Source organism: Lissotriton vulgaris, chromosome 4_1 (genome assembly GCF_964263255.1).
Source record: "Lissotriton vulgaris chromosome 4_1, aLisVul1.2, whole genome shotgun sequence".
Taxonomy (NCBI): Eukaryota; Metazoa; Chordata; class Amphibia; order Caudata; family Salamandridae; genus Lissotriton; species Lissotriton vulgaris.
This window is the reverse complement of record NC_141691.1, coordinates 279,026,260-279,040,619: the sequence shown is the minus strand read 5'-3', so window position 1 is coordinate 279,040,619 and position 14,360 is coordinate 279,026,260.

Here is a 14,360-nt window from a genome sequence, read left to right as displayed (position 1 = left end):
TATTGCTGCATCATGGACAGACCGGAACGCAACCAGCCCAAGATCAACTTCGAGGCGAAGAAAACGGCGACCTCATCATCGCAATCGCCGCCGGACACTGGGGCCACGGGGGCGGTTGGCGGTGCCCCGAGCCTGGAAAACACTTTGGTTGCAATGCAGAAAACACTGCAATCCATAGAATGCACCATGGAGGCGGTCAACCACAGGCTCGACCATTTGGCGACGCAGTTTGACCGGCAGAATGAGCGGATGGGCGAGGTGGAACAGAGGGTGTCGGCGGCGGAGGATGGGCTGGCCACCGTGAACACTAAGGTGTTCAACATGGAGAGGGTGCTGGCGGTGATCCAGGCTAAGAACGAAGACTTGGAAGGAAGGTCCAGGCGCAATAACATCCGCGTCACGGGCCTTCCGGAATCCACAAATGTGGGTCGCATGGAAGACTTCATGGAGAGAATGCTGGTGGATATTTTTGGCTCGGAGAAGTTTTCGAAAGTTTTCATAGTGGAGCGAGCACACAGAACTTTGGCAAAGCGACCTGTGCCTGGCGCCAACCCACGCCCTATTATCGCTCGAATCCTCAACTACAGGGATCGGGACCTTATACTACGACTGGCCAGGGAGAAGGGCACCATTGAGTACCAGGGTAGCCGACTGGAGTTCTTCCCGGACTTTACTGTGGCGGTACAAACCGCGCGCAAAGAATTCGCTCCAGTGAAGCAACTACTAAGAGACGAGGACATTCCATACGCCATGTTGTATCCAGCGCGCCTTCGGATAGGGCCTCCATCGGATAACAAAGTCTTTGCTACCCCCAAAGCGGCCATGGAATATGCGAAGAAGCAAAAGAAACGTAAGAGGGACACTAATGTGCGGCAAGAGGGGGAGGAAGACCTCATGGAGGATGTAGAATAGATGTGGAGGTCTGCTCTGCCGTTTGGATGTAACTTGGTACAATAATCCTTAAGATTTTGAACGTCCCTGTCTTTGTGCTCTGACTATTTCTCGCTGTTCTGGATAGTCGGAGGGGCCACTAGTGATATACTGCTGCTAACTGCTTCTGTGAGGTTGTGCTCTGCCCTTATAATCATCTGTTTCAACGTACTTTATATTGTATCACATTGGGGCTTAGCGTGGGGCACTGCAGTCCTGATATGGGGTCCCTCGAAGGATTGTTCGTAGCTATGGGACGAGGATATGTCTGCTCTCATATGGTACTGCTGGGAAGGACAGTTGCATGATTGGCGCAGCTGGGTGGACATACTTGGCAGGAATGATAGATGCCTTGAGGTGCGGGGGGGGGCGGGTATGTTCTTTATCGCTTGTACGGTCCGCTCTCTCGTCAGATTACTGGCGGGAGAAGTGCACCGCTACGTCCCCGAGTATGGGAGATCCCCACATAGTTTTCATCTCACAGTTGAGGTTGTTGGGGGACAGGGGAGGGGGTCGGCTTTGGCAGGTTGGGGATGCTGAAGTGGGAGGTGGGGGTTTGGGGGGTTTGTTTTTCTCCTGGGAACGGTCACGGTGCTGCATTCGAGGTGCTGGGAGGTATGTGTGGGATAGGCCATGGTGGGGGATGGATTGGGCCTGGTATTTTCTGCTGAGGTATGCTGTTCTTAATGTACTTCGGGGACTGTCGGGATCTGTACGATGTGCCTCTTCTACTCATGAGGGGTGGACTGATGTCTTTAGGGATGTGCTACTGCTGTGGGTGAATGGCCGGGGGGGGGTAAACTTGTTTGTGTTACATGGAATGTCAGGGGGTTGAATCGCCCTCAAAAGTCTAGACAGGTGTTGGCGTTTCTAAACAGACATGGCGCGCATATTGCCTTTTTGCAGGAGACGCATCTATGGGGCACAGCGGCTGAAACTGTGGGTAAGAAATGGGCGGGAGTTCGACTGGCATCCAGCTACTCCTCGTATGCACGTGGGGTGATGATCCTGGTTAGAAAATCTGTGCCTTTTCTTGTGAAACATGAAGAAGTGGATAAGGATGGGCGCTATATAATTGTACATGGTACCTTATGCGGCTCTCCTGTTACGCTCGTCAATGTGTATGGACCTAATGTTGATGACCCCGATTTCTATGTTGCGCTCTGGAATAAGTTATACATGTTGCCACAGTCGGCTGTGATTTGCGGGGGGGATTTCAATGTGATTCTGGATGGGGAGTTGGACAGGAAGCAAGACAGACCATGGGTGCATAAGAAGGCGACTGCTGAGATTCAGGGGGGTATGCATGGTTTGGGACTGGTTGATGTGTGGCGTATGAGACACCCTGGAAGGAGAGAGGGCACTTGCTATACTTCTGCTCATGACACTTGGTCACGTTTGGATTACTGGCTGGTAACTCGGGATGTGAGTGGGTGGGTGTTGGAGGTTGATCACTTGCCGCGCACGCTGTCTGATCACGCACCGGTACGCTTGATACTGCAAATGCCTATGTGCATGCCTGCTCCGTTCACTTGGCGTTTATCGCCAGGAACTTTGACTGATCTGGTGCTCCGTGAGAGGCTCAGGACAATTATCGCGGAGTTTTTTGAAAAGAATGTCGGATCGGTTGACAATGCATGTACGGTGTGGGAGGCCTTCAAGGTGACTATTCGAGGGGCGTGTATAGGCCTTCACTCTGGCGTCCTTACATCACTGCGCGACTCCATGTCTCGGTTAGAAAGGGAGTTGATGGGATTGGAAAGGCAATTGGAGGAATGTCCTGGGGAGACCCTTTTGGCCGATATAAGATCAAAAGTGACTGAATACAACGAGCTGGCTGATCAAGAGGTGAAGTTCCTGTCCAAGCACACCAGGGCGCGCTATTACGGTGAGGGGGGCAGACCGGGAAAGGGGCTGGCGGACCGCATAAGACAGCCGTGGGCCAAGCATTGCTCTGTTCAGGAGATTGTGGATGGTGGGGAGGTCGTCACTGATACTCCTGGCATCTTGAACTGCTTTACCAGGTGCTATGAAGACATGTATGGGTATACTGAGACAGCGTCGGAGGCAGAAATCGCTGACTACTTTGCTGATATAGCTTTGGTATGGCTCTCGAGGGGGCAGCAAGAATTTTTGATGCACCACATCACTGAGGAGGAGTTTCGGGAGGCGATTGCGGCTCTCCCTAACGGGAGGGCTGCTGGCACAGATGGCCTACCGGCTGAATTCTACAAAGAGTACGTTGATATTCTGCTCCCGCACTTAGCGATGGTGCTGGAGGAATCTGTGGATAGGGGCCGGTTCCCGACCACAATGAGAGAGGCCTTGCTGGTTGCGTTACCGAAACCCGGGAAACCTACGGACCGATGTGAGTCATATCGCCCCCTCTCGCTCATGAATACTGACGTTAAAATTATAGCCAAGGTGCTGGCCACCCGGCTGCGGCTGCTGCTTCCGGTAATGGTGTTGCCGGACCAGTCGGGGTTCATACCGCTTCGATCTACCACCCACAATCTCAGGGCTCTTTTCGCTGTGTTGCATCTAATTAAACCAGACCTGGCCGCCGTGGCGGTATTGCTAGATGCTGCTAAGGCATTTGACTCGGTGGCATGGCGGTATATGATTGCTATCTTACATCGTATGGGGTACCCTTCTTTTTTACATCGTTGGTAACTCTTCTTTATACCGATCCTGTGGCACGGGTGCGGGTCAATGGCCATATCTCGAACTCGTTCCCGGTGAGGAGGGGCACCCGACAGGGCTGCCCTCTCTCCCCTCTATTGTTTGCTATAGTGATGGAGCCACTGGCTTGTGTTTTGAGACAGAGGTATGCTGCGGCGGCCTTGAAGTTCCCCCTTCGCTCACTAGCTGTGTCTATGTATGCTGACGACATGGTACTTTATGTGCGTGAGCCCGCCCTACATCTAGAGGCTATCCTTCGGGAATTTATTCGGTTTGGGCACCATTCTGGATTGACTATTAACTGGGATAAGTCTGTCTTGCTGCCCCTCACGGACATAACCGTGCCTTTCCCCCTGGAATTCCCTCTGGAATGGGCCGAGGAATCGGTACGTTACCTTGGGATCCAGGTCCACCGGGATAGTCAGGAGGTTATTAGAGCCAATTATGGTGTGGCTATATCCAAACTGGAGGATCAAGTGGCCCGCTGGATCAAGCTTCCTCTCACCCTGGCGGATCGTGTTTCTTTAATCAAAATGGTTGTCCTTCCGAAATTTCTGTATCTTTTTGTTAACATTCCAATTCGACTGACTTCTCACTTCTTTGCACAATTGCGCTCTTTGCTGATCTCTTTGACCTGGGCGGGTAAGAAGCCGAGGGTGACGTGGGAGGTGCTGACTAAGCCCTATGCTCTGGGCGGTTACGCTGTGCCGGATATGAAGTTGTACTACCTCTGTGCACAGGCGCATTTTGCCGCTTACTGGGTATCTGCCCCCCGTATACCCCCACGTGGCGCTCGAGGCCAGTGCCGTTTTGCCATTCCCGTTGAGAGCCATGATGGGTAATACACACTCGGTGTTTGAGAAGGGTGAGGTGGATACGGTCCGGTCCACAGCGACAGCTTGGCATGAACTTGGTAGGAGAGCTGGCAGGTTGCCGCTCTATGCTCCCGCTATGCCGTTGTTGTACCATTCCGATATTTCGGTATCGAGTGAAATAGGCGGCCTACAGGTTCTCCAGGGAGCTGGTCTCCACACTATGGGGGCTCTCTTCCCGGGGGCAAAGTTCCTCCCGTTACAAACAATGACGGACAACTCCACAAATGCGGTCATGGCTACTTTCCTTTATGTCAGGCTCTGTGCGGCCGTACGTGCATTGTATCCTACATTCCCGGATGAACCCCTGACGCTGAGCGCTTTGCAATTACTCTACACCGCGACGGACAGGGTCAAGTTGCTCTCCAGATTGTACCGCGCTGCTCAGGAAGACGAAGGGGGAGGGGCACTGCTAGCCAGGGCCAGATGGGATGGGGACTTACCTGAGCCTCTGACGGACGAGGAGTGGACTGAATCTTGCTCCATGACCGGGGGCTATGTGGCCAATGGCAATTTTCGCTTGCTTCACTTTAAATTTCTTCATCAATGGTATTACACTCCCAAACAATTGGTTCGGTATGGCCTTCGGGAAACTGCGAGATGTGTTAGGTGCGGAGAAGATGATGCTGATTTTGTGCATTTGGCATGGGGATGTGCTAAGGTGTATGAGTTCTGGCTGGCTGCGACGGACGCCCTCACTAAGATGGCAGCCACGGAGGTGCCAATGGATATACGACTGTGTTTGCTAGGGATTGCATCAGGAGTGCCGAGTAAGGAACGGAAATTGATTGTGCTGGCGTTGCAGCTTGCTAAGCGGAGGGTGGCCATGGGGTGGGGTGGTAGGAGGGCGCCTGATGTGCAGTTGTGGTTGAAGGACATGGCCTATTGCAGGGATCAGTTGACATGTTATGCTGAAACTCTGCCGGAGAAGTCACGGCCACGGGATATCTGGGCCTCGTACACTGCCTACATGCTTGGTTTGGAAGAAGACGACAGTTCTGACGATGGGGATGGGGGATGCTTGCCTGTTGCCGGTGTGCCTGAGGGTCAGTCTGAATGATTGATCAGAATGATGAATGTCGCCGTGGGATGTCTCTGTTTGCTGTGAATGTAGCTCCTGGAGGGTGGTCTAGGTTTTGACTCTTTCTGGTCCTACACAACGACTAGTGGCATATGTTGCCTTGTGAACTTGAGATGATGCCACATATCTGATTGTTGACATGACCTTGCGTACCTTTTGCACTTTCTTTATCTTCTGCACTAATACTATGCACTTTACTGTGACCTGGGACCGGGATTGTTGGGATGGGGGAGGTGGGGTTTGTTACTGTTCTACATAAACAATGCAAAATAAGACCTATAGGTGTCAAGCGGGGAACACATGTGGAGGCTGATCTATGTCTGGACTATGACCGTTTCTTGCCCTCTTCGGACTTGGCCTGTCCCTGCCTGTTATCCTTGATGTATGCTTACAGATTCCCACTGTTGAAATGTTAGCAGCCGGCCCTATATAGGGTTGTAGGCGCATTGCTGTGTATGTGAGCATATTTCCAATAAAGGTCTTGCAAAAAAAAAAAAAAAAGATACAGCACTAGCTTTTGCTCTCAGTTCCATCCAAAAGGAATTATTTGTCCAAACTTTCGATCCAACACTACAGAGTTTTACTTAATTACTGTTCTTCCCTATGCACATCTTAGCAGACGAAAAGGTCCACTCGACCAAGGATTCTTATATATTTGATAGGTAAACAAAATCTAGATTAGAATCCGGCTGCGACAGTCTCTCAGTGAGTCTATGACTTGGAGTGTGCACGTCTGAGTGGATCTGTGAGTGGCTGCACGTGTCTGTGAGTGGGTGGGTGAGTCTCTGAGTGGGTCTGTGAGTGGGTGTATGACTGTCTCAGTGGTTCTGTGAGTGGCTGTATGAGTGCATCAGTGGGTCTGTGAGTACATACTTTAGCATGTGAGTGAGTTTGTAAGTGGGATTTGCCAAGAATCTAGGCTACCCAGAGTAAACAACTGAGCTGCACCTAAGAGTAAGTCTCTGAGTGAGAGCATACGTATTTGAGTGGGTGAGTGAATGTGTGCATGGATGAGAATCTGAGTGTGTCTGCGATTATGATAGCAAATGTCTGGGTGTATATCTGAGTGAATCTGTGAGTGGGTGTGTGAGTCTCTGAGTGTATGAATCAGTGACTAAGTGCATATGTCTCTCAGAATATCTGTGACTAGGTGTGTGAGTGACTGCATGAGTGTGGGAGTGGGTGTATGAGTGTCTGAATGAATCTATGAGTGGGTGTTCGATTGTCTCCGAGAAGTCTGTTGGTGGGTGTGTGAGTGTCTCAGTCAGTCTGAGAGTATATAAATGAGCGTGTAAGTGGGTCTGTAAATAGGTTTTGCCAAGAATCCAGGCTACCAAGAGTAAACACTGTGTCTTGTTTTTTCGTTGGGTACTGAGTGTAGGCCAATTCATATGGTGAAATATGGAGAGTGGAAAATGGCTATCAAGGAAATCTATGTATTTCTAAAGTTGGCACAGGATATAGAGGTTAAGAGCAGAGGCTATTTGTACATATCTGAATTTTTGGGTACCCTTATGAGCATATGATTTAGAGGGTATTTTTCATAATGTGTTTTCTCGAACACACTGGCTTACATTTGAAGGCACACATGCATCTACATCCGATGGGTAATAACAAATATGCTAATATTCTATGTCCCCACATGTTTTCCTATAAAAATGGTACCTCGCTTTTGTGGTTAGTCCTAGTGCCTGTGACCAGAAAGGACCCAAAATGCAACATGATTACATCACATTTTTCCACTGAAATATGACCTTTTTTTGCAGAGTGGATGGCTGTGGATTATGGGCCCTAGCGTAGCCAGCACCTTGGGAAGCTTATCAAAACCTGTACATTTGTTAAATGTACACACTTGGGTAAATCCAGGTTGGCCTGACATCTGTGGTTCTCACCAGGTTCTTTTACCAAGAATCCCTAGCAAACCTCAAACCTTAACTAAATAAAAACACATCTTCCTCACATTTCTGTGACAGAAAGTTCTGCAATCAGTGGGGCGCCACAAACTTCCTTCCTTGCTGTGTTGCCCTAAGGCCCCCAAAATAAATAGTACCTGACTTGTGTGGGTAGGTCTAGTGCCACTGGCAAGAAATGGCCCAAAACACAACATGGATAGGTCATATTTCTCCACTCAAAACTGACCCTTTTCTTCCAAAGCGGGTGGCTATAAACTCTGGGCCTTAGACAGCACCTACGGAAGCCTAGCAAACCTGCACATTTTTTAAAACTAGAAAACTAGAGAAGTCTAGGGTGGTGTGCCTTGCAAGGATCCCATGAAATCTTCTTACAGAGAATATACTGCATTTACCTTACATTTCTGTGATGGAAACTTCTGGAATCCATAGGAGCCCAAAAAGTTCCTACCACCAAGTGTTACACTACTTGTGCCGATAAAAATGCTGTGGCCACTTGTGTGGCTAGGCCCAGCGCCTTCAACAGGAATAGATCAAACCAACGTCAATAGGAGCCCTTGTGTCACAGTTGGTGCTTTGGTGCTATTTTGTACACAGACATTTAAAATCTCATATATCCAGTACTACTGATTCAATTTCGTTCATGTTGGGGGACATTGTTTTTTTATTGATTTGGGATTTTTCTTGTTTTATTTATTAGCTTTATTTCTGTTAGTGTGCTTCATAAATACTTTACACATTGCCTCTAAGTTAAGCTTGACTTCATTTGTGCCAAACTACCAGAGGATCAAACACAGAAATATTTAGTGACTTTTTCGACTCACCCCACCCAGACAAGGTGTGTGCTTATTACTTAACTGGGGTTCCACCCCTCTTGACAAATAACCCATTTTCTTGCTGCTTCTATATTATGTATACACTTTATATAAAAAAGTCAACATGAAATAAGAGTAAAAACGAAGATTTAAAACCCCCCAGATATTTTTGCATATTGTCCAAGGATATAATTTAGCAATTTCACCCAGGATTGCTTTTAAATATCTTTTAGTGTAAATCCACACTGTTTTTTTCTTCTCCTACCTTCTTTTATCCTCCTCCAACGGGGTTGGCTTCGAAGCATAGCTCAAGAATGCAGCACATTTTCCCATGTACTTAAAATAGTTTGGGAAAATTCACTCTTTGAAGGATACAGTAGTAAAACGTGTTTCTTTTCCAAAGAACGAGACAGATTACTGTGTTTTGCAGTTGCAGCAGATCTGTCTGTCACTTGCTACTATGAAAAAAACGAATTTAATTCACACTACAGAACCAAGCGGAACACTGGATTATCTCACTCTCCACTCGATCCTCTTCGGGGTATTAAAGGCTAAAGTAAGATAGTTATCTTTGACCTTCTTACAGTAACAAACCACTCGCAACTTCCTCTTCCTTTCGCTCTATGTATACTTCACATCAACTGGAGGCATGTTTCAAGAGCATGGGCCTCAATATCCCTCATACAGCTACTGCTCACTTAGGCTTTTTTAATCTCCACGTTTCACTCCAGATTCAACACACAGCACATATAGAAAGAGGAGGCACCAAGGAGAAATGCAACAGGTAGAAATAAAGATATTTCTCCTTGTTATACCTCTCCTGGGAAGGGGCAAATTTTGCCAAATTCCTAGGTTTGCAAGTACTAGTAAATCTGGGAATGCATCAAAAACCATGGGAGTGCCACAGGAATACACACGCAATGCCCAGGGAACGCCTTCCTAGGGCAAAGTATGGCAATGCTGCAATTTGCGATGTACTGCTTTATTCCAGATTTATGGAGCCACTCAGTGCCATGCATAGTGGCCTTGCGAGGCTTCATAAATCGAATTTAGGACTTGCATCGCCTTTGCACCACCTTGTTGGTGCAAGAGCGATGCAGCCCCACTCATACATAGGCCTCTTTGTCTTTAATGTGAACGAATCATTGAGCCTCAGCAAACCTGTCACCTGCCTGGTATGCATTACAATGCAACATTACATAACATGTTTGCATTTAGCACAACATACTGCTCTTTTTCTGTTTCAAAGTCCTGTAAATGAAATGGTGTTAGTATTAGCAATGTATTGTCACTATGGTGCATATTTGAAAGGCCTGTGCACTACTGGTGCTTCACTTTTTATCACATAAAAAGTGATGCACTGGTGGTGCAAAGGTGTTATAAATAAACCACAAATTTGCAAAACAGAAAGTCTGGATTTTTAGGTGGACTTTGCAAGTCACAAAAAATGACAACAGCAAGCGTTAAATCAGTGAACCATCTTCCTGGGCAATTGATCACCTTGTGATCATTTTAACTCAAGCTATGTCGTTTCTAAAAATGATGACGTCAACCTTGCAGTAAAGTCTTCCATTTTGCTATTTGCCCTTATAATAAAATAATTGCTAGTGAAATAGGTAAAAAGGGTTCAATGCTGTGATGGCTGAAGATGTAAAACTTGTTTGGGGAATGTTCATCAAGGAAGAGCACTAATTGCATGTGCTCAAACCTGTATATTTTCCTCTGTTCTCTGAGACAGGAATACCAGAAGTCATGAATAGGCAGAGGGTGTTTCATGATGAGGGAATCATTTTGCCTCTGCCCCATATTACGGACTGGGACGCAGAGTCAAAAATACCTATAGGAGGCGCTCTGAAAGTGCATCACTAAAAGGTGGTGTACTGTCTCTACCCACCTGAGGGCAGCCTTGAGGAGAGAAAAATGTGTTCCTATGGACCCCCATAATTCCCAAAGCAGGTGGTTAAGTCGCATACTCAACCTACCAGCAGTGGGGATTCAAACCCTTTTGAAAGTGCAGGCAGGTTGCCACCTACACAGAGAAAATGAAGTGGCATTGAAGCTCCATTCTATATCTCACTGAATGCGCTGCCCTCAGGGCGGGCTTGAGTTTGCGGCTTCCTTTGGGGCAGCGCATTAATTGTAATATGGCGGACTGCCCCTTTGTGCACCTGGCGTACCAGCCTAAATGTGCTCAATATCACAAATAAGTACAGTGTGCCCAATATGTAATATGAGCCTAGATATCTTCAGCAAGGAACAACATGTAGAAATTAGTACAGGACCCAGAGTGCTTTCTATAATTAATTTAGAGTTTGTTAAAGGGTCATTCAGGTTCACAGACATTATTTGCAACATTGTTTGTCACCTTTTCAGATCATCCTTGAATTAATGTGTGTCTTTCCCTTACTTTCCCTTACTTTCCCTTACTCTGCTCGCTTTTAGCATATTAATACTACCTTGTACCCTGCTTGACTAAATAGGCAGTGTATTTTAACCAGCATTCGGGAGCACTTGTAATTTTATTTAGAAGCTTCTCCTACCTCCTCCGCTACTCGGGCCGCTCTCAGCTGAGCATAGACGCTGAGAGATCGGTCCCGAGTAGTCAAAGGGAAACGCGGCGGCCATCTTGGGGGTGAGACGCGCTGTGACGCGCTCTAGTCTGTTATAAAAGGGCTTCCTTTGTCTCTGCGTTTGTTGTAAGCCTCAGCATTTTTCTCCCTCCTGAGGCGGAAGCCGGGAGGTTCTTCACACTATCCCTTACTCTGCTCGCTTTTAGCGTATTAATACTACCTGGTACCCTGCTTGACTAAATAGGCAGTGTATTTTAACCAGCATTCGGGAGCACTTGTAATTATATTTAGAAGCTTCTCCTACCTCCTCCGCTACTCGGGCCGCTCTCAGCTGAGCATAGACGCTGAGAGATCGGTCCCGAGTAGTCAAAGGGAAATGCGGCGGCCATCTTGGGGGTGAGACGCGCTGTGACACGCTCTAGTTTGTTATAAAAGGGCTTCCTTTGTCTCGGCGTTTGTTGTAATCCAGCGCATTTTTCTCCCTCCTGAGGCGGAAGCCGGGAGGTTCTTCACACTATCCCTTACCCTGCTCGCTTTTAGCGTATTAATACTACCTTGTACCCTGCTTGACTAAATAGGCAGTGTATTTTAACCAGCATTCGGGAGCACTTGTAATTTTATTTAGAAGCTTCTCCTACCTCCTCCGCTACTCGGGCCGCTCTCAGCTGAGCATAGACGCTGAGAGATCGGTCCCGAGTAGTCAAAGGGAGACGTGGCGGCCATCTTGGGGGTGAGACGCGCTGTGACGCGCTCTAGTCTATTTTATAAAGGGACGTTCACTCTCTGCATAGCGGACATGATTTGCGGGCGCGCCGGACTCGCGCCTGAGTCATGCCAGAGTCCTGCCCATCTGCGCCCGTCAGCGCCAAGGAAGCGCCAAGGGCCACGGGGAATATACGCCATAACACAGGTCCCGGTATGTCTAGATCGTTTCTTCTATCTTTGAACAAACCCTCGCCAAATTGCCATGCAACTCTCAAACCTGACACATGGTACGGCCCTGTTCACTGCCAACACTGTAAGAAAACCTTCTGGCCAGAGTCAACATACAAAAATAAAACACGATCCACTACTCTACGAGGGGGGTTCATTAACGCCAGATCTATATGTAAAAATGCACAGCACATCCATGATTTGATTACATAAATGAATTTGGATTGGCTCTTCATAACTGAATCGTGGTTAAAATCCTGGTGCAACCCAGAAATAGTAGTAGCCCTCCCACAAGGATTTCAAATCCAACGTCTAGATAGACCAGAACAAAGGGGAGGGGGTCTGGCTATTATTCACCGCGACACCATAACCTGCACTACCTATGAACTATCTGATATAAAGGGAGCAGAGGCTATAGCCTTTTGTTTAAATATCCATGATTCCTTGTCATTTTCTGGAGCCTTGGAATATCGCCCCCGGGGCAACCCGAAAAATTCCTAGAGAGCATAGGGGATGTACTGAGCAATCTTACGCTCAGAGCTGCCCACTTCACATTATTAGGGGATCTAAATTTCCATCTTGACTCCCCTAATGACCCAGGACTAATGTGTATCATGGAAATAATTAATGTTCTCGGTCTTACCCTGTTAAACAATGAACCCACGCATAGCGCGGGCCATATATTGGACTGTATCTGTTCAAATTTTAACCTGCTGACCTGTACATCCCCAGTAGTCCAAACCTGGTTTGATCACAAACTTATTCCTTTTGAGGTGACCCTTAACTCACCCCAAAATACTCACAGAGATACTAAAATAAGATCTACAGGAGGAAAGAAACCTGATTGGAAAAAAGTCCTCGCCCAACCTAATTTTCTAACAAATGTAATAGAGACTAAACCTATACTATCTGGCCATCCCACAATAGATAATCATTTTTGTGATTGGATTACAACTCTTAGTAACCAACCAGACCTGTTGAAAGAAATAACTCCAATGGGCAATAGAGACAAAAGAAGTGCCCCCTGGTTCTCCCCCACTTTGAAGAGTGAACTAGGCAAAGTGAGATCACTAGAGCACAGATGGCGTAGAAAATATGCGGAAGAAGACCATAGAATCTATAAAACAGCACATAGACAGTATCATGCTGCTATTAAATTAGCAAAAAAAACTCGCTTCTCAGAGGCCATTGCATCTTCGGGAAAAGATCAAAAAGAAATATTCAAGATTGTAAATAGCTCTACTAATCCTAGGGCACTTGCCCAAGATATTCCGCCCTCGCTACCACTATGCAATTCCATAGCAGATTACTTTGACAATAAAATTCAAGCTATTGTCAAGGAATTTCCACCTCTAAACTTAACTTCAACTCCTACTGAAAACACACTTATAGAAGCAAATGGAATAAACAATCCAGTAAAACCCAATTTTTAAGTTTTTGCCCCCATCTCTCTGGAGGAATCAAGTCAGGCCATTCTGTCTAGCAAATCTGGATCACCATTTGATCCGTGTCCTCCCATGTTCTTAAGAGCCCTGGCCAATGAAGTAAATCCCATAGTTAATGGAATCATTAACTCATCACTGGCAACGGCAGAGATTCCATCAGAATGGAAATTAGCCGCGGTTAAACCCCTCCAGAAGAAGCCTCTACCTGACCCTACTACTCTTTCCAACTTAAGGCCCATCTCACTGCTGCCGTTGCTATCTAAATTGACTGAGTCATTCGTCAACAGTCAACTTACTACATATCTAGAAGATAATAACATCCTGCTTTCGAATCAGTCGGGTTTCAGGTCCAAACATTCGACCGAATCTGCACTCTTGTTCTCCGCTGAATCCCTGCGCTCCGCTATGGATCTAGGGAAGAAGGCCGTCTTGATACTTCTCGATCTTTCGGCGGCCTTCGATACGGTCTCCCACACCATCTTGATTGACCGTCTCCTGAGCGCAGGGATAGGCGGAGTAGTGCTAGACTGGTTCAAAAACTTCCTGAGCCATAGACGACAAATCACAGTGCTGGGCCAATTTAGATCTGAGGAAAAACCAATCAAATCAGGGGTACCGCAGGGCTCTATTTTGAGCCCGATACTTTTCAATCTTTATATGGTACCTCTGATTGAGCTAATTTCTTCGTATCAGATCAGCACTATTTCCTACGCTGACGATACGCAGCTCATTCTGGTACTCGACAGGGAGTCACTACAAGCCGAAGATAACCTGAAAATGTGCTTAACAGAGACATTTGAATGAATGAAGACCAACCACTTGAAGTGTAACTCTGGGAAAACAGAAATACTTCCATTCGGCCCGCAAAATCTGTTCTCCCATAAGCAGTGGTGGCCTGAAGGCGCTGAAGCTCCCCCAAACACCATCTCCTCTGCCCGCAACCTGGGTGTTAAGTTCGACAATGCGCTATCCTTCAAGCAACAAGCCATTGGGGTAGCAAGTACCTGCTTTCATATCATCCAAATGCTAAGGAAGTTTTTCGATCTCCTTCCTTTGTCCACGAGAAAGACGGTGGCGGTGGCAATTATTACATCAAGACTGGACTACTGCAACAGCCTATAT